The sequence below is a fragment of the Microcebus murinus genome, chromosome 23, assembly GCF_040939455.1.
Source record: "Microcebus murinus isolate Inina chromosome 23, M.murinus_Inina_mat1.0, whole genome shotgun sequence".
Classification (NCBI taxonomy): Eukaryota; Metazoa; Chordata; class Mammalia; order Primates; family Cheirogaleidae; genus Microcebus; species Microcebus murinus.
The window spans coordinates 15,535,395-15,556,308 of record NC_134126.1 but is presented as its reverse complement, the minus strand read 5'-3'; the positions used below and the strand labels follow the sequence as shown (position 1 = coordinate 15,556,308).

The following is a 20,914-nucleotide window of genomic DNA, read 5'->3' as shown; positions in this document are numbered from 1 at the left end:
GTACCTCCTAGGTACATAGGCCTATGATGACAAGTACTAAAACAGGAAGTAAATAAGAGTCATATGAAAATCATGGACAGTTGTTGCCAAGGCCATTGAGAGGACACAGAGATGAAATATTTTTAGAGTGATGAGGATAGGCTTCATAAGAGAGGTGGAGTTTTAGTTGGACTTTTAAAGATGGATGGGATTTTGATTGGGGGTAGACTTGGGTGGAGGAGTGCTGTAGAATGGAACTCCAAGTGGAGGTGATTGTGTGAACAAAGGCCAGAAGAAATGAGTGGAGTCTGGCAAGTGAATCAGTGTTCCTGGCGCGGAGAGTTCATGTGGTGGTAGTGGCGGTAGGGAGATGAGTTTAGAGATGAGGGCTGGGCTGGAGGTTACAAGGGGAGCCATCAGAGGTTTAACAGCAGGATGTACTGGGATAAAACTTGGATTTTAGGAAGTGTCTTCTAAAAGAATTGCCTTCAGGAGAATAAATTAAAGGAAGAGAAATTAAAAGCAAGAAGGCCAGTTGAATTCAAGTTCATAATACTGGCTAACACTTAAACAATGCTTACTGTGTGCCAGGCACTGTTCTGTGCATTACATATGTTAAATCATTTCATCTTCACAAGAATTCTCTGAGATTGATACAACTATTATTTCAGTGCTATAAGCAAAAAATGAATGCATAATGAGGTTAAGTGACTTGCGTAAGGTCATATAACTAGTGAATTATGGAGCCAGGACATGTACTTAGGTAGTCTGGCTCTAGCATTCCATACTCTTAATACTACACTATACATTCTCCCTATATTTATCACACCCCAACATGCAGGAGCTGCTAGCAACATGTAAATATAAATATAATGCACATGGTTTTTGTTCTTTACCTGAGGAGGCAACTGTTTTGCTAGTTCAGATGACAACATTTGAACCATGGTGATGGTAATAGAAATGGAGGAAAAGGGAGTAATTGACAGAACTTGGAGCTAGATTCATTGTGGGATTTGAGACCACTTACAATTTGGAAGCTTGGACTGACCCTCTCTTCAATTTACTCACATTCGTAATGTGAGTACAATAATAATGAAAGAGATTTGGCTTCTGGTCAAGGTGGAGTAAAAAGGACCATATTGAACTTCCCACTTGAAACAACAACAACAAATCATACATAGTATATAAAACAACAGTTTGCAAGATATTGGACAGTAGGCAAAAAGGAACAATAATCTCTGAGATATGAGAAGCACTTGAATCCTATGATTGCCCAGATTACTATCTTGAGAGAGTTTCCAAACCACATTACAGGGAATGAAAACTCAGGTAGGTTCCAGAGGTCTCCCTGAACTGAGGAGACAAAGCTGAGAGCCTAGGGGAGAGCAAAGTGGCTAGAGTTTGCAGGACAGAATAACAGAGAGGAGTGAGTTGTACGGAGAGAGAACTTCAGGGATTTGTAGAGGATCCCTTTTGATATTTAGCTGAGTACTTTTGAATGCATGTGTGTGTGAAGAAACTACCCAAGGCTGTAGAAGTAACCACCTGAAAGGATTAGAGGTAATAGTGCCCAGAATTTACACAGGGCTATAAATAGTGCCTATTCTCAGTAGACAGAGTGGAAACCTCAAGATTCAAGAGCATTTGGTAGAGTACACAGACAGGTCTTCTTCAATAGAAGGCAAAAAATTATTTCTAAACTGAACATGGCTCTGGTTCTGCATAACAAATTTTAAAATGAAGACACAAAATGATTGAAGTGTTTGCAAGTAATTGCATTTCAAAACAAGGCTCACAAATACTTATGGGGCAAAAATTTTCAGTATCCAATAAGGTAAAATTCACAATGTCTATCATCTAGTCAAAAATTACCAGGCATGCAAAGAAGCAGGAAAATATACCTATGATGAGATAAATCAATTAGAACTGATGCATATGTTAGAATTAGCAGACAAAGGCATTAAAATAATTATCATAACTATATTACATAAGTTCAAAAAGTTAAGTAGAGACATGGAAGATACTAAAAGGCCAAATCCAAGTCTAAAAATGAAAACTACAATGTATAAGATAAAAAATACACTAGATGAGATAAATAGTAGGTTAGACTTTGCAGAAGGAAATTTTAATGAACTTAATGTCATAGCAGTAGAAAATATCCAAAATAAAACACAAGAAAAATAGATAATTGAAAAATAAAGAACAGAGCACTAGTAAGCTGTGGAGCAACTTCAAATGGCCTAATATACATGTAATTGGAGTCCAAAAAGGAGAGAAGAGAGAGAAGGCACAGAAAAAATTATTTAAAGAAATAATGGCTGCAAATTTCCAAATTTGACAAAAATCATAAATCCACAAATCCAAGAAGCTCAAAAACCACAAGCACAAGAAACTTGAATAAAACTTTGCCAAAGTGCATCATAATCACATTGGTCAAAACCACTCCATCTTAGTCCGTTTGAACTGCTATAATAAGATACCATAAATTTGGTAGCTTATAAACAATAGAAATTAGGCCAGGTACAGTGGCTCACACCTGAGATCCTAGCACTCTGGGAGATCAAGGTGGGCGGATTGCTTCAGGTCAGGAATTTGAGACCAATCTGAGCAAGAGCAAGACCCCATCTGCACTAAAAATAGAAAAAATTAGCCAGAAGTGGTGCCATGCACCTGTAGTTCAAGCTATTTGGGAGGCTGAGACAGGAGGATTGCTCGAGCCCAGGAGTTTGAGGTTGCTGTGAGCTAGGCTGACACCACAGCACTCTAGCCTCAGTGACAGAACAAGACTATATTTCAAAAAAAAAAGAAGAAGAAATTTATTTTTCATAGTTCTTTAGGCTGGGAAATCTTAGATCAAGGCAGATTTGGTGTCTGGTGAGGGCCCAGATTCTGGCTTATAGATAGTGAATCACATAGTGGAAAGGGGTAGCTAGCTCTTTGGGGTCTCTTTTATAAGGGAACTAATTCCAGTTATGCGTGAGAGCTCTACCCTCCTGATCTAATTACCTCCCAAAGGCTCCACCTCCTAATACTATAAGACTGGTAATTAGGTTTCAACATACAAATCATTTTTTTGGGTGGGGACAAAACATTTAGACCATAACACACTGATAAAGAGAAAATCTTAAAAGCAACCAGAAGAAAAAAAAGACACATAATGTATAGAGGAACAAAGATAACAGCAGATTTCTTTTGGAGACAATGTAAATAAGAAGGCATTGGCAACATCTTTAAAGTACTGAAAGGATAAAACTTTCTGCAAACCTAGATTTTTAAGTCCAGAGAAAATATCTTTCAAAAATGAAGGAAAAATAAAGACTTTTTCAGACATAAAAAATTTGAAAGAATTCATAACCAGCAGAACCACACTACAAAAAATGTTAAAGGAAATCCTTCAGGCGGAAGGAATAAGCTACCAGATGGAATTCTGGGTCTACAAAAAAGGAATGAAGAACACCAGAAATGGTAACTACTTGGATAAATATATGGAATTTTTTCTTATTATTTAAATATCTTTAAAATAAATGTACTGTTTAATGAAAGTAGTAACAATGTAGTGTGACAAAAATAGAACAAAGGTTGAGAGGGGAGAAATGGAAATGTACTCTTGTAAGCTTCTTATACTATATGTGAAGTGGTATGCTGTCACTTAAAGGTAGACAGTCATGAGATAAATACATATACTATAAATCCTAAAGCAACCACTAAAATATTAGAGTTATAGCTAATAAGTCAACAATGGAAATAAAATAGAACCATACAAGCTACTCAGTTTATCCAAAGGAAGGCAGAAAAAGTAGAAAAAGGGAATAAACAACATATGGGATAAATAGAAAAAAAGCAGTAATAAGTTTAAACCCAACCATGTCAATAAATACCCCAATTGAAAGACACAGACATTGTCAGATTAGATAAAATAGCAAGACCCAACTATATCCTGCTTACAAGAAACATACTGCAAACATAAATATACAAACTTTATCGCACTAAATGCCTATATTAGAAAGGAAGAAAGGTTTCAGTGGTGACTTCAGCTTCCATATTAAGAAATAAGAAAAAGAAGAGCAAGGTAAATCCAAAGTAAGTATAAGAGAATAATAAATATCAGAGCCATAATCAATTACATAGAAAACAGAAAAGCAGAGAAAAATCAACGAAACCAAGTGCTGGTTCTTCGAGAAAGTCAATAACATTGGTAAGTCTATAGCTACACTTACCATGTAAAAATGAAAGAAGACACAAACTACCAACACAGGTTGAACATCTTCAGTCCGAAAATTCAAACTCCGAAACACTCCAAAATTCAAAACCTTTTTAGCATCAAGATGACACTCAAAGGTCATGCTCAAAGTAAATGCTCATAGGAGTATTTTGGATATAGAGATTTTTGGATTAGAGATGCTCAACCTGAAAATATAGTGCAAATATTCCCAAATCCAAAATACTTCTGGTCACAAGCATTTCAGATAAGGGATACTCAGCCTGCATTAAGAATGAGAGAGGTGACATTACTAGCCTACAGATATTAAAAAGACAGTAAGAATAATATTATGAAAAAAGAATAACATTATAAACAACTTTATGTCAATAAGTTTAACAACTTAGATCAAATGGAAAAATTCCTTCAAAGACACAAGCTACCAAAGCTCAGTCAAAATAGATCACCTGAATAGCTGCATATCTATTAAAGAAATAAAATTTGTGATGAAAAATCTTTTCACAATGACAATTCTAGACCCAGATAACTTCATGGTGAATTCTACTAAGCATTTAAAGAAGAAATAGTACCAATTCTACCCAAACTCATCTAGAAAATGGAAAAGGAAGGAATATTTCTCAACTCATTTTATGAGGTCAGCATTATACTGATCCCAAAACAAAACCAAAGATATCATAAGAAAACTAGAGACCAATATCCCTCATGGACATAGTTACACAAATTCTGAACAAAATCTCAGCAAACTAAATTCTAATGAGTGGTAAATAAGCACATGGAAATTTATCAATATCATAGTCATTAGAGAAATGCAAATAAAACCTCAACACGGCACCACTGCATGCCTGTTAGAATGGCTGAAACTAAAAGGACTGATGATATTGGTGAAGGTGTGAAAGAACTAGAACTCTGGTTCTATGGGAATGGGATATATAAATGGTACCATCACATTGGAAAACAGTTTGCCAGTTTTTAAAAAGGTTAAACATATACTTACAAGATGATACAACCATTCCACTACAAATTATTTAGCTGAGAGAAATGAAAACATATATCGATACAAAGATTTGTATAAAAATGTTCATAGAAGCTGTATTTCTAATAGCCCCAAACTGGAAACAACCCATATATCCATTAACAGATAGATAAACAAACTGGCATATCAATACAATGGAATACTAATCAGCAATAAAAAGGAATGAACTATTGATAAAAGCTACAGCATGGGATGGATCTCAGAATAAGATGCTGAATGAAAGAAGCCAGGCAACAATGAGTATGTTACGTATGACTTAACTTATGTAAAACTCCAAGAAATTCACACCTATATAGTGACAGAAAGCATATCAGTGATTGTGTGGAGAGGATGGGAAAGTGGAGAGGGGTGAGGGAAAGATTGCAAAGGGACATGGAGAAACTTTTTGGGAAAATGGATTTGTTCATTACCTTGACTTTAGTAATGGTTTCATATTATATTCAGTTCTACTTTAGTAAAGCTGTTATAATAATGACAACTTGAATGATTAATATGATGACATGTGAAAGCCCTTTATATGCTGTATAATACTCTAGAAAAGCTAGTTATTAATTATATATAAAGAGTTTATTAAAGATGACTGTGAAGTAATAAGCTTATGAAACTGGAAGGACGATGGTAGGATTAGCAGAAATAAGGGAGAAATGAATAGGAAGTGGTTTCCAAAAGATGGTGAGTTCTAGTTTCCCAGCTCTATACAGGGAACATATAGGTGGGAACACCCAGGAGCTAGCTGAGAATGTGGAACTACAGCTGCAGAGAGGTGAGTGCTAGCACAGCAATGTGCACATGAGCATGGAAGTGAGAGCAGAAGGCAGGAGACTGGATGAGATCTCTGGCAGGACAACATGCAACAAGGGAAGAGAAGAATCCTAGGGATAGCCCCAGAAAATTCTGGAATAGCAACTGGGGATGGGAGCTATTTGTGATAGGGTACTTAGGGGTCATCCAAAATGGTAGCCTTTGAACTGAGCCAGCCATGTGAAGATCTGGGGACCAGTGTTCCAGGCTGAGAAATAGCAATTGCAGAGGCCATGAGATGGGAAAGACCTTCATGTGTTCTGGAACTGTCTAAGAGGGCACTGTGGCTAGAGTTGGTGAGGAAGAGGAGGGTAGTACAAGACTTGGTTGGGCTGGTAGGCTGTGATGAGGTTTTATTTTTTCAGGGCAACAGGAAGTCATTGATGGGTTTTAGAAAGGTCTTTCTGGCTGCAGGTGGAGAAGTTATTGTGGAAGAGGCAAGAGTGAAAGCAGAGATCAGCTGGAAGTTTCTCTGAGTTGTTCAGGCAGGGCATGATGGTGACTTGAGCTAGGATAATGGCAGTAGAGTGGAAGAATTTAACATAGAAAGAGAAGGAATTGCTAAACCCAGTGTGTTCAGGAATCTTGTTGATGACAAAAACCACTGAGCATTGAAATTTTAGTTTGGAAGTGATGTTGGGGATGTCCTAGTAGAACTCCTTGACTTTATTTCCCATTCTGCTCCATGCAGACACCTTAGCAGATAGCAATAGCAATCTTATCTCATATTTGTGTGGTCCTTCAAAGCTTCCAATGTGTTTTCATAATCAATGTTTCCTTGAAGGACGTGGCCTCACCCTCTCTTTAGCTCAGCCTATTGCTCAGGTTCTCTGCTCCAGCTAATTTGGGCATATCTTGGTAGTCAGGTGCAGGGGATGGTGGTGAGACTTATGTGGAAGGGGAGGAGGCTCAGATGGTGGGAAAGAAACTAGGGAAGTGACTGTCCTTCAGATACTAACCCTGGGTGCACAGCCATCCATCCTGTCTTATGGGCAAGGCTAGAAAAGCCACCTGCTCTTCTTGGAACCTCTCCGCAACATTCTGTTGAAATCAGACTCAGTGTTAACAGTCTGTGTTATGTTATTTTCTCTTTGATGGAGTCCTTCCCTGCTTCCCTCCCTGACATCATCTCTCATGCTATTGAATGCCCGCTTCTGTATCTCTGTTTGGGCATTTATCTCAGCCCAATGTATTAAAAGCATTTCCAACTTTCCTTGGGCTATTGTGTCTTTCACCTCCTTATTCCCCAGAGCTCCTCATGCATGTAGTTCATGCATATAGCACGGTCAAGTGAAGGTTGTTGGATTGAATTGAACCCATTCAAGTTCAAATACATGCTTCAGACTTGGTAGGTACACAGAAAAATTAGAAGGGAGCTAAGATTTGCCTGTGAATGCTGATTTGTGTATCTCTGCACAGGTATAAATGATGAGTCAAGGGGGCAGTAAGGAAGTAGAGGCAGTAAATGGAGCAGGTGGGAGTGCTTGGGGTTAGGAAATTGTCTGTGTGGCAAGATACCTGTAGAGAACTGTGACTTTGAGCATGAGCCTGATCACCATCTTAACTCTTCCTTGTTTAAAATTTAAAACAATCTTTGGGGAGATATTCTCCTTTTAGGATCATCAATTTGATTTTGTTAAAGAACTCAGTTGGGAAATTAGGTTTTTATTTTAGGAATTTGCTAGACTATATCTGTGGCAGAAACTGGCAAATGCTCACTAAACCCGTTCCTTTTCTTCCTGGGCACAGAGCTCGACTACATTTTCCTGTCTCCCTGGCAGCGGGGTGTGGCCGTGTGGCCAAGCTCTGCCTGTGGAATGTGGCAAAAGTGACTTATGGCACCTGCGGGCCTCACCGATAAACCTCCTGCGTCGCCATCCAGTAGAGTTTTCCGTGATCGATGACGAGATGTTCTACGTCTTTGCTGTCCAATATGGTAGCCATGTGCTCTCTGAGCACTGGAAATGTAGCTCATGTGGCTGAGGAACTGAATTTGTAATTGTATTTCATTTTAATTAATTTAAACTGCCCCATGTTGCTAGTGGCTACCACACTGGGCAGCACAGCTTTAGATGGAGGCGTATGGTCCCTGAGTCACTGGCTGGAGCAGAGAGTCTCCTGCCTGCATGCACTGCTTGGTGAAGTGATGAGAAATAAATACTGTGTTAAGACACCAAGAGATAGGATCTGTTCCATAAAATGAGGAATACCTGCTGATTCACCCATACTAAAAATGTATATGGTATCCATCATTAGCTGGGTACCAATGTGGCTGGACAAACCCAATATCTTATATCAAATCTGATATCTGGTGTCATTCTTAAATGGAAAATCTAATCTTCTTTCACCTCTCTTAAGCTCCCAATCTTGCTCCACCTTGTTGTATTGGAAAAAAACTGGAGGCCACCAGGCAAGTACCATGTTGTTTCCCAGTATAGGGCAGCAGAAGGGGCTCAGGGTTCTGAGTCCCCCTCCATCACAGCTGACTGTGTGGCTTGGACAAGTCACAATGCTTCTGTGGTTATTGGCATCCTCACCTCTAAAATGGGGATTTCTGGCTTTGCTTCTTTTTCTAAATGGCTCTGTTCAAATAGCTGCTCTCTTCCTGCACCCTTATGCTTCTTGCCCTCCTTTGGACGGGAAGACCTCACTCCTGGTGCTCCTGGCTTAAGCCCCTCCCAGACCCTCATGTGTCCATTATGTGCCCCTGTCTTCTGCCTTCGCCATCCTTTCTGCTTCCCTGCCTCTCTCCTTTTCCCCAATAGTTATGCCCATTCTCGCTCTCACCACTGCCTCCTGCCTCACTCCCCATCACCCTTTCCAGCCTGGCTTTGGCCCGACCTCTCTGCTGAGATGGCTTTTAGGAACATCACTGTAGTGACTGCCCTTCAGCTTTGAAAGGTTGGGCTCTGGGGACAGGGCGAGTCTCTCCTCTCTGAGCAGAGAAAGACACTTAATCCTGTCACATGGCTCTCCCTCCATCTATAAATTTTAGACTCTTACCTCCTTTACTCCCAGGGTGTCATGACAATTAAAAGTTTGTAAATTGCCTTGAGTTCCTTGGGGATAACTAGCAAGTGTAAAGAATAAAAATATTTCATATAAAGCTGTTGAAACACAGGCAGTAAATTGATTCACAGTCTCCCCCATTGGGTTATGATTATGAGCATCTCTGATGAAATATCACATTGCAGCAAGACAGGCAGCGCCTGTGCTAGGCTGCTAATTGTAGTAAAGAGCTTAATTTGCACTTCGCTCTATTTATCATTTCACTGGGTTGGGGAGCAGGAGTGACAGGGATGGGGCTATTCAGGGAAGCTTTAGAAGCCTGTCCTTGAGCTGGTGATGGGAGATGATTGTTCTAGCATTGTGTACAGTGAAAGCTTGGCTGCTTGGTGCCATTAATTCTCAAGCTATTCTGTTACTCAGTAACACCGTTGCTTTTCCTGTTTCCTGAGGCAGAGATTTTGCATCATTTCCATGCCTAACACTTGCTTTCTTTTGTTTTCCTTACTTTTATCTCCCTCCCTCCCTCCCTCCCTCCCTCCCTCCCTCCCTCCCTCCCTCCCTTCCTCCCTTCCTTCCTTCCTTCCTTCCTTCCTTCCTTCCTTCCTTCCTTCCTTCCTTCCTTCCTTCCTTCCTTCCTTCCTTCCTTCTTATCCTTTCTTCCTTTCCTCTCTTCTCTCTTACCCTCCCTCTCTCTCTTCCTTCATTTATTTTACCACCATTCCTCAATAATTTTGGTATCTACTACATATACTGAAGAGAGTAGAGATAAGGTAGTAAATTAGGTAAATAAGGTTCCTGCCCTCATGTAATTTGCAAATAGTGATGGTTGACAACCAATAATACAAAGAATTCTAACAGTGTCATTTGTTTGTTCATCCATTCCTTCATTCAGCACATCAGAGCTTACCATGGGCCAGGCGGTGTTCTAGGCACTCGGCACACATCAGCGAACAGTGGATGGTGGGGCTCTGGTGGACATTCTCTGAGAAGGCAAAGGAGGAGACCTCGTTTTGTGGGGGGATCAGGAGGGACCCCAGGGAAGGGATGCTTTGACTGAGGCTGTGGGGTGAGAAGGAGTTGGGTGGGCAAGAGGGGCCAGGGAAATGGTTCAGCTAGCTGCTGAAGGGAGCTGCTTATGAGAAGGACAGGAAGAAGCTTGCTCAGTGTGGCTGGTGCTCATCATGTAGGCAACCTGCGTCCTGAGAGAGCCAGGCAGGGCTGATCTCCAAGGGCCTCCTGAGCCACGGTGGTGGGTCTGAAGCTCATTCTAGGGCATCTGAAGGACACCGAAAGGGGAAAGGACAGTCAGAGTCAGAGCTGTCCAACAATACTTTCTGGGATGGAAATTCTTCTATGGCTGAAAAGGCAGCAGCTAGCCACGGGAGCTATTTATTACACGCTTGAATTGTGACTAGATAGATGAACTGAGTTTTAGATTTTATTTTATTTCAATTTAAATAGCCCCATGTGGCTAGTAGGTACCGCACTGGACAGTGCAAATCAGTACGGTCTGCTCATCATGTGTAGAATATAATCAAACTCCTCCTGCACGGCACCCCTATGGGAACCCTTCTGTAATCCTCAAGCCTTCCCTGACCACTGAGGCCTGTTGTGCCAGTTGAATCTCTCAGCTAATCGAGTAGCTGTTTCTAACAGGTTTTATGTGTGTTACCCTTTCTCCTCAACAAGTCTTCACATGCTCTTATGGGCTTTTGTTTTTGTCCCGGGGCAGGCCACATGGCCTGTGTTCATTGAGTCATTTTGTTCAATTGGTGGACTCCTGTTTTCCTTCCTGGGCCGATGGGTACAAAGTTCAGCGATGCAGACGGGCCGTCTGCCCATGAGAAGCTGCGCCACACGGCCTCAGGGAGCCCTTCTGCAGCATCTTGCTTGCCCCGTCCTGGACGTTTCCATGCTGTAAATGGGGTGAGGTGGCAGGGTTCTCTGCTTTCCCAGAACGGCAAGGTGTCACCTCATGGCACCTTGTCACCACCCTGGGGAGCACTTGGGCTGCTTTTCTGAGTGCCTGATGGTGACAAGAAGCTTGCTTTCCATTCCTGTCTTTTCTCTGGGCCATCAAATCACTTTCCCACAGAGGTCTGCAGTTTTAAAATGGCTAGAAGAGGGCCTTATTTTTACGCTTAAGTTTGCAGCTCAGCTTGAGGCGTAAAAGGAAATGTTCTCACGGTCATGGCTCTGAATAGACTTGGGGGTGATCCATGAGCTGCCGCTTATCCAGCTTCCCTCAACCGCGGGAGCCCAGATGCGGGAGGCTCCTGCCCCAGGGGGCTGCTCCTGGACATGGCTCTTGCATGTGGCAGCGCAGGGCCCCAGGACGCAGAGCCCGCGGCTGAGCCCTCTAGCTGGAAGTGCAGTTGGTGTCACCACATTTCCAGGGTGCACAGAGACTGGATTTTAGTGCTGGAACAGTGATCTCGCCCTGGCCTAGTCTTGGTTCTCCCACTTGGAGAACTTATTTTTATAGAATAACAGACTCTCAAGTATCATTCAGTCAGGGCTTGCCTTTTCTCAGTGTCCCTTTCTGGTGGTTGTCACCTGCAGTGATGAGGACTTCATTACCATGTGAGGCTCCCCTCCTGAGTACTGGAGCTCACTTCCCTGGGCTGAGCTAAAATCTGCCTTTGCAGTGTTTCGCTCCTGGGTCTCCACCTTCCCCTCGGGCCCCTAGAAACTGAGCCTGATTGTCCCTCCTCCACATCAGTGCCCCCAGGTATTTGATGATAGCTGAGTCCTTCCTTCTCAAGGTGGGTTCCCAGAGTTCTTTCAACAGTTTCTTGGAGTACAAGGTCTCAAGCCCCGTGGTTACCTTGGCTGACAGTCGGTTCTTGGAGGCCCCAGAGCTGAGCTCCACACTGCCACGACGTCTCAGCAGAGCAGCTAGAGCAGAGCCATCGCCTCCTCGCTCTGGACTCTCCACTTCTCTAGTGCAGCCTAGGAGAATCCTGGAAACCACAGAGCTCCAGCTACGGTCAATGTCCCTTATCTGCAGTGATGTTGTATAAGGTCACTGTGAACACTGAATTAGCCAATGCCGACTTGTTGCTCCTGGAGAAATAGGAAATACGTGTCGCTTAATAGTGGGGTAGATTCTGAGAAATATATAGTTTGTATTTGTGCAAACATTATAGAGAGTACTCACACAAACCCACACGGTATAGGCTACTGCACGCCTAGGCTATATGGTATAGCTTATTGCTCCTAGGCTACAAACCTGCACAGCATGTTACTGCAGCTGAATACTGTAGGCAACTGTGACACAAAGTAAGTATTTGTGTATCTAAACATATGTAAACATAGAAATAGTAAAATAGTTTTATAATCTTATGGGACCACAGTCATATATGCTGTCCCATATTGACCCCAACATCGTTATGTGGTACATGACTGCACAGGGTTAGGTTCCTGTGAGCCTCTAGCCACAACATTTTCATCAAGGGATCAATATATAACCTTGTTTTATGTGTGTTTCTTATTTAATGTATATTATTGATTCATTAGCACTGAACTCACAGCCAACGGCACTATAACTCACGCCTGAATCAAATTTACCTAACGCATATATTTTCCCTGTAAGGCACACAGCCTCCTTGTGCTTTGGAACACCCGACAGCACATCACCATGTGTTGGGGGGCCACTGTAGGAGCACAGTCACCAAGAAAAGGCACAAAAATGAAAAAAAAAAAAAAACAGACCATAGAGGCCACACACAAGGGACACGTGTTTACAGTATGAGAGCTGAAACAAGGAGGTGCAGTGTTACCTTGTCTGACCTCACCTGGGAATGAGTGTGTTGGGTAACCCCAAGTTTTTGCCACCCTGTGCATTTCTGCAGATGACCCTAGAGTATTGATTTTGTGGTTATAAATAAATAGTGCATAGGCTAATTCACCAACATGGAAGCTTCAGGTAATGAGGGTGGGCTGTTCCAAGAGCACAGGAAAGAGGAAAAGGAGGCTGGCTCCAGCAGAGATGGAGGGAGTAGTATCACTGCAAAAACTGTATGAAATTCCATGCATGCGTTTAATTTCATACATGCAACAGAGGGAGGTCCCATGTCATGCTCCACGTCTGTTTGGTAAAGGTGTCTTACTTTTAGTCTCATGTCCTCAGAGGACAAGCCTCTCGTTTTCACTGACTGTGTCTGGCACAGCCTTTCACCCCAGAGTGAGAGCTTGCTACGTCATTGTCATGGGGACTGCTGGGGGTGACACCAGTGCTGGCTTAGAGCAGAGGGAGGGCATGCAAGAGGACACCGTGTGTGCCTGGGGCCTGGGGGCACTTTGAGTGAGGACGCAGTGCTTTATTTAGATTGATTCAAAAAACGAGGGAGGGAGGGACAGTGGAGGGAAGCAAAGGAGGAGACTGAAGTGGCTGCGGCCACAGAAAGATGGTTTTGGGGGAGACCGACCGTGCATTGGATGGGACTGGTGAGAAGCGTTTGTTTTCCATTCTGTTCCTCTGAGGACACCAGGCTTCCCCTCCACGTGCATGATCGCAGCTCTTCCTGACAGCGCCCTGAGACTGGGCAGGGCTGCCATGCCCACCGTTGAGATGAGCAAAGGGGGTAGGGGCTAAGCAGCCCCCCAAGGGAACGGGGTCAGTGATGGTACCAGGGCTCCCGCCCTGTTGACTTGCCCCACTTAGGAGTGGCTTCTGTTGAATTCAGTGACCGTGGAGGGGAGGAGACACTTTTTTCCTTTTTTTAAAGGAGAAGTTAAGAAGGTGGAAGAAGTTGAACGGGCACCTAAAAGAAGACATGTTGTTTGTGCTGTTTGGTTATGTCGGTCTGATTCAGTTCAATACACATTTGTTGAGCCTCTGTGTGTCCTTCCTGCCACGAAGGATGGAGTCATAGGCTGGGCAGAGAGAACTCTGGGCATGTGGGTCCAGGACAGCTGCCCATAGTAGGAGAATGAGTTTAATCCATGCATTGGGAAAGGACATCCAGGACTGTTAGCAAAGTGTTTGCTGAAAGTTACATGCTTTGATGTCGTAATAGGCTAGAACTTGGTATGTCTCCACTGTCCCGAGATTACAGAGGACGGAGAACCTACTTGAAGGGTGGCAGAGGCTTTATGAGGAAGCAGGTGATTTATATACTATTTGACCCCTACAGTGCCCCTTCCCTGGTCTTCCTCTTACCACCTAGCCAAGTTCATTGTCTGTTGCTTAGAGGAAGCCAATACACTGAGACAGCAGGGCTTATACCAGAGAAACGGTTTAATGTTGCAGGGGCCATGTGAGATGGGAGGAATTTCTTAAACCCATCTTTGTGAGAAGTTGGGAGAAAGGGTTTTTAAAGATAGTTTGGAGGGCAGAGGGCTAGGGAATTGGGTCTGCTGATTGGTGGGGGTTGGAAAGCAGAGATTATCTTCTCAGTGGGGAGATGTCCTGGGTGGGGGGTGTCTCAAGGCTGTTGGGTCCATTCCCACACCTATCCACAGGTCCTGTTGGCATCATTGGATCCCCCCAGGAATGCAGAGTCTGAAAAAGACTTAGAAGACCAGTCTTAGGCATTAAATAGCAACGTTATCTCTAGGAGCCCAAGTCTTGGGCTTTACAATGGCAATGTTCTCCATAGAGGTAGTGGGGGAAGTCACAGGTCTCGTACCTATCAGGGAGGGTAGTGGCATTCAGCAGAAACCAGCACGAAGGAAGTTGGGGAACAATGGCTGGGTAACTTCTGGCTATATCTGTACTTTTGTAACAATCAGACTCTGATTACTTTTTATACCTTATGGGTCTACAGTATTTTAATATAGACAGCTTTATTCCCTTCTCCGTACTTTTCACCCAGTTGTTCAAGCCAGAAATCTAGACGAGTCATCACCGATTCTTCCCTTTTCTTTATCCACCCCCCACGTCCAATCTATCACCAAGTTGCTTAGCTTCTGTCTCCAAAATAGAGCTCAGTTCTCCCCATTTCACTCCTTACTCATGGCCACCACTAACGCCCTGGGTACAGCCACCTGTTGCTGGGACTGTTGAAAGAGCCTCCTACCTGGTTTAAAATTCTACTTATCATCCTCTCTTATCAGTAGTTTTTGTAGCAGCCAGAATAATCTTAAAAAATAATAATAATACTTCAAGATCCTGCCACCACCCTGCTCGAAAACCTCTGTGGCTTCCTGTATTAGTCAGGTCCAGGCAGTGAACAAATGCAGGTATTTCAAACAGAGACTGTTAACACAAGGATTTGGTTGCATAGGTGCAGACAGAGGATGGAAGGCGACCCAGAGCAGGGAGCCACTACCACATGCACACTGCAGGGACCCCAGCCCCACCCCCAGAGGCTGCTCAGCCCCGGTGAGTCCTGCCTGGGGGCAGCTGGGACCGTCCCTGGAGGGAGCTGCAGTGACGGAGGAGATACCGCCGTTGCCATAACGTGCCAGGTACAGCCACGAGCGGGAGGGAGGTAGACTCTGGCTTCTCCCTTCTTTCCATCATCCAGTCTCCTTCTGGGGCCTCCCAATGGCCAACCTAGTCAGAAGCCAGTTGTCCCAGGAGTCCGGATGCGCCGAAGGGTGCAGCTAACCTGCCAGGGAGGAGGGGTGCAGTAAACGTCTGGTCCTGGTGGAACTGTTGACGCAGACTGCGTTTGGCTCCTGAGCGGAATAGAAGGCGGTTGGATTGTCTGTTAGGAAGCGCCACAGTCCAGGAGTCTGGTCAGCAATTCTAGATGTTTCTCTGTCTCTATCTCTCTGTATATTTGGTGGACAGACTTAGTGGAGGGACAGACCTCTCCTGGGCCAGGGATTGGGTGGATGAGAAAGAGCCGCTCTTGGCTTCCTGTTGACCCTGAGAGGACAAGCACAGAATATTCTTCTCCAGGAAACTTCCATGCTGATCAGCACAGAAAGTGTAAAGAACAGGCAGTTTGGTGCCTCCAGGATATAATCCCAGTGTCTGTTAGTCTGGCACCAAAGCGTTTTAGGATCTCATCCAATCTTATCTCCCATGTTTCTCTAACTGCAATATTTTTCCTGACACTTGACTAAGACTTGCTAGTTTCAACCTCCATGCCTTTGCCTGGAAGATTTCCTTCATCCAATTCCTATCCATTTTTCAAGAATGGTTCAGACCTCACCTTCTCCATAAAGCCTTCCTGGTTTCCTCCAGCCTACAAGGATCTTTCTTTCCTTCTCAGAATTCCTAAAAGTTTTAAGATTGCTTTGACTACTTGGTTAAATCACAGCATTGCCAAAGAGGAATAGTTTATGTCTCCAAAACTATTTCAGGCTCCTCCAGGGCAACGAGTCAGTAAGTCTTGCATTGCTCAGAGATGCCGTCACTATGTGCAGAAACACGGATGCCTGACCAACAGCTGTGGAATGGAAATTTATGCATTTCTAAAGATCAAGCAGCCAGTGTTAAAAAAAAAAACAAAGAAAGAAGAAAAGGCTGGGCTGGGCAGGTAGAAATGTGAATGACCCCACCCCCCCTCCTTCAAAAAAGAATGCTTTAGAAATAAGACAGAGCAATACAGTCATTGGAACCAAATGGGAGAGTGTGGCTCTTGGGGGAAAGGAGGCTGCCCTGAGTTAACAGGAAGCGGGACAAAAAGGGAGGTGGGGAGAGAGGCTGAGGTGGGAGCAAGCAGAGGAAGCTTGGGGCGAAGATCCTGTGTACTGTTGGCAATTTTGAGAAGTTATGTTTAGCAATGAATAATAGATAAGTGATCTAGTGGAAAATGTAGGCCTGGTTCTTCAGGGAGGCAAGAATGGGTTTTGGGAAATGATGAGGAGTTAAATGTGGGTATTGGTATTGGAGGTTATACCGTCAACTTGTTTACTGATCTAGCTATTGCCTTGAGTATGAATGGATTTTCTTTGTGGAGTGCTGGAGGCAGAAACAGCTGCAGGTGTTGCTTACGTGTTCCACACACTTGCATGAGGAAGTGTACTCATCAGCTAAATGCAGGCCGTGGGCGCAGGCTGCCTGGTTCAAGTCCTGGCTCTACTACTTACTGGGTATGGGACCTTAGGAAAGTTACTAAACCTCTCTGTGCCCCAGTTTTTCTCATCTGCAAAATGGGGTTAATAATAGTACCTCCCTTACAGTGTTGTCGTGAAGATTACACAAGATGTAATATATGTATGTAAAGGATTCTGGCATATTGTAAGAGCTAATACATTGGTAATATTAGTTTTTAGGCCAGGTGTGGTAGCCTGTAATCCCAGCACTTTGGGAGGCTCAGGTGGGAGGATCACTTGAGCCTAGGAGTGCTAGACCAGCCTGGGTGACATAGCAAGATCCCCATCTCTATCAAAAATTTTAAAAATTAGCCAGGCATGGTGGTGTACACTTGTATTTCCAGCTATTCAGGAGGCCAAGGCAGGAGGATTGCTTGACCCCAGGAGTTCGAGGCTGCAGTGAGCTGTGATCACACCACTGCACTCCAGCCTGGGCAACAGAGCGAGACCTTCTATTATTTATTTAGTTATTACTACTATTAGCTCTTCTTTATGCTGTCTTCAAAGCTGTGAGGATGGGACTGATGGAAAGGCTAGTGATCGTTACTGACGGAGGCAGTGAGAAGGCATGGGCCGGTGTGTGCTCATCTGGACTCAGACCTCAAAAACCCTGACATTTCAAATATTTGGAAAAATATTTGCAACTTTCAAAAAGAGAGTACCAAGAACCTCTTCCTTGGTTTGTGGGTTTGAAGACCTGGGGTTGTGTTGGGTGACTGTCACTCACCATGTGGCACAGGTGGGACACAATGCTTGTACCTGGAGACAGGAAGAATAGTAGTGATTGGCTGGCTATTGGTCTCTGGACAGGGTCCTTAAGAGATGCCACAGGAGAGAGATGTGGTGGCTTCTCTTGGCCAAAGCCAGCTGTCTTGGGGACAGTTGGGCCCTGACTCAGTATAAGTATGTGGCCAGTGTTTGGTGGGAGAGGAGGAGGAGTGGTGGGGAGTATACTCTTCTACCAGATTTGGGTTCACATCAGAGCTTGGCTTCTTACCACTTATTTGACTTTTGGAGGCTACTTAACTTCTCTGAGCCTTATAGGATGGAAGGGTTAAATAAAATAATGTATTTAAAGTGCCTGGCACATAGTAAGACTGAGAAATGTTAATTCCATTTCCTCAGTTTCTTCATCTATAAAATGAGGATAATAAAAAAAATGTTTTGTTTTATTTTTCTTATATTTTTTTTCCCCTGAACAAGTTCATAGCATAATAAAAAATGTTTTCTGAGGCATTTGTAATAATTATAGATAATATTCATTCATTCAACAGGTATTTTTTAATGTTGACTATATTCCAAATGCTGTCTTGAGGGCTTGGGGCATCTCAGCAAATAAAGCAGACACAGATACCTGCCCTTTTGTAGCTTATTTTGGAGCAGGGAAAGATGGGCAATGAACTAACATAAACAACTAGTTTCTAGTGTGTTCAAAGATGGTAAGTGCTATGAGGGGACAAAAGGAAAGTAGGATAAGGGGCTTGGGAGTCCACGGAGTGGGGCAGCGTGCAGGATACTATAGGTAGGCCAAGACAGGCCTCACTGGCAAAGTGATATTTGAGCAAAGACTGGAAGAAGACGAGGGTCTTAGCCATGATGATATTTCGGGGAAGAGCATTCCAGGCAGAGGAAGCGGTGAGTGCAAATGCTGTGGGCCTGTGTCTGGCACGTTCCAAGAACAACTCGGAGGCCAGTGTGGCTGGCACAGAGGAAAGAGAGAGGAGAAGGAGATGGAGTCAGGAAAGTAACAGGGAGCCAGATGGCGTGGGGCCTTGCTGGCCACCAGGACAGCTGTGGCTATTACTCTAAGGGAAGCGAGGATATATCATAGGATGTTGAACAGTGAAGAATGACGTCATCTACCTGTTTAAGAGACAGTCTGCACGCTGGCTGCTGTGTTCAGAATGGACTGTAGAGGGGAAAGGGTGGACATAGGGGGACTACTTAGAAGGTCGTTGTTGTGTCCAGGTGAGAGATGAGGGCAGCTGGATCAGGATGGTAGCAGTGAGTGGTGAGAAGTACCTGGATCTTTTTAGATATCTTGCAGGTGGATTCCATGACACTGAGGACTGGATGTAGGGTGGAAGAGAAGGATAGGAGTTGAGGCTAGCTGGAGCAATTGGAAGACTGCAGCTGTCATCCATTCAGGAGGAGAATGGGAAGCAGGTTTGGCCTAGAAAAGTTAGGAGTTCACATTTAAACATGCTGAATTTGAGCTGTATGTTAAATATCAAGTGGAGAAGTCACGTAGACAGTTGGTTATATGAGTCAGAAGTTTGGGAGCAAGATCTGAGCTGAGATATAAATTTTGGAGTTGACAACATATAGATGGTAATTCAAGTCACAAGACTAGATGAGGTCACCAAGAGAGTGAGTGCAGGCAGAAAAGAGGACCAGCAGCCAAGTCTTAGGACTCCCACTCCAATAAGTCAGGCAGAAGTAGAAGAGCCAACAAAGGAAGCTAAGAAGGGATCCATCAGCTAGAAGGAGAACCAAGAGTGTAGTATCATGGCAGCCAAATGATGAAAGTGTTTCAAGGAGGGAAGATTAACTGTCAAATAATGTGACGAGTCCAGTGTATTAGTTATCTGTCATTGTGTAACAAATCACTCTAAAACTTAGTAGCTTAAAACAACAGAAATTTATTATCTCACAAAGTTTCTGAGGGTCAGGGATCTGGGAGTATCTAAGGTGGGTAGTTCTGACTCAGGATCTCTTGCAAGGTGATAGTGAAGCTATTAGCTGGGGTTGCAGTCACCTCTGGGCTCAAAGGGGACTGGAGAATCCTGTTCCAAGCTCACTCTTGCAGTTCTTGGCAGCTCCCACTTCCTCACTGGCTGTTGGCCACATAACGTCCATTTATTGCCATATAAGCTGTCTGAGTGACCTCATGACATGGCAGCTGGCTTCCTCCAGAGCACGTAATCCCAGAGAAAGAGACAGGGCAAGGGAGCACACAAGATGGAAGTCACAGTGTTTTGTAGCCTAATTTTGGAAGTGTCATGCCATCACCTCTGAATACTCTTGGTTACACAGACCAACCCTGGGACAGTGGGGGAGGGGACTACACCAAGGTGTGCATACCAGGAGGGTGGGGGTTGTCTTAGAAGCTGGCTACCACATCAAGCAAGACAAGAAGAACTGATCACTGGGGTTGTCAATGTGAAGGGCACTGGGGACCTTAACAAGAGCACCTTAACAAGAGTGAGGAGAACAGTTTGATCAAAGTTGGTGTCAGAGGGACTGGGAGGAGGAGAACTGGGACATGAATGGAGGGGTGACTCTCTTGAGGTGTTTTCTATTAATACAAAGGGAGCAAAGAAACTGGGTAATAGCTGGTGAAGAAAGTGGCTTTTCTAAGATGAGAGAAATAACAGTATATTTGTATGTTGGTGGCAATAACCCAACAGAGAGCGAAAAATAGATGATGTGGAAGAGAAAGAACATTGCCGGAGCATTGTCCTGGGGCAGGAGAGAGGAATAGGACCTAGTGGCAAGAAGGAGGTGTTGGCTTTAGATGGAGGCAGGCCCAGCTCATCTGTGGAAATAGCTGGACAGACAAACCGGGGGAGGTGGGCAGGTGTGGTCATGGGAGGTGGTGGATTCTCTTCTGATCAAAGGGCAAAGGGCAGTGGAAAGGCAGCTGGAAGCAGGGCTCCCTTCCTCACTTCCTGGCAGTCCTGCTGAGGGGAGGGTGACTCAAGGTCTGTCTGCACCGCGAGGATGTGCACAAGAGGGAGAATCTCCTCTCCCAGGTCTCCTGCACCTGGGGCCTTGAGGGAGCCCCCCTTCCAGAGCTCCCAATCCTCTGGGGACTCTTTCCTAGTGTGACCTTTCTGCCCTTCCTCTGAAGTCGTGGGAGTCGACTCTTCCCGAAA

At 44.0% G+C, this 20,914-nt stretch overlaps 1 protein-coding gene across 1 annotated transcript in view; it reads left to right on the top strand.

Moving 5' to 3' along the window:
• Nucleotides 1-20,914, top strand: part of CACNA1E (calcium voltage-gated channel subunit alpha1 E) — a 470,804-nt gene that overhangs the window by 50,989 nt on the left and 398,901 nt on the right. The window lies entirely within an intron of this gene.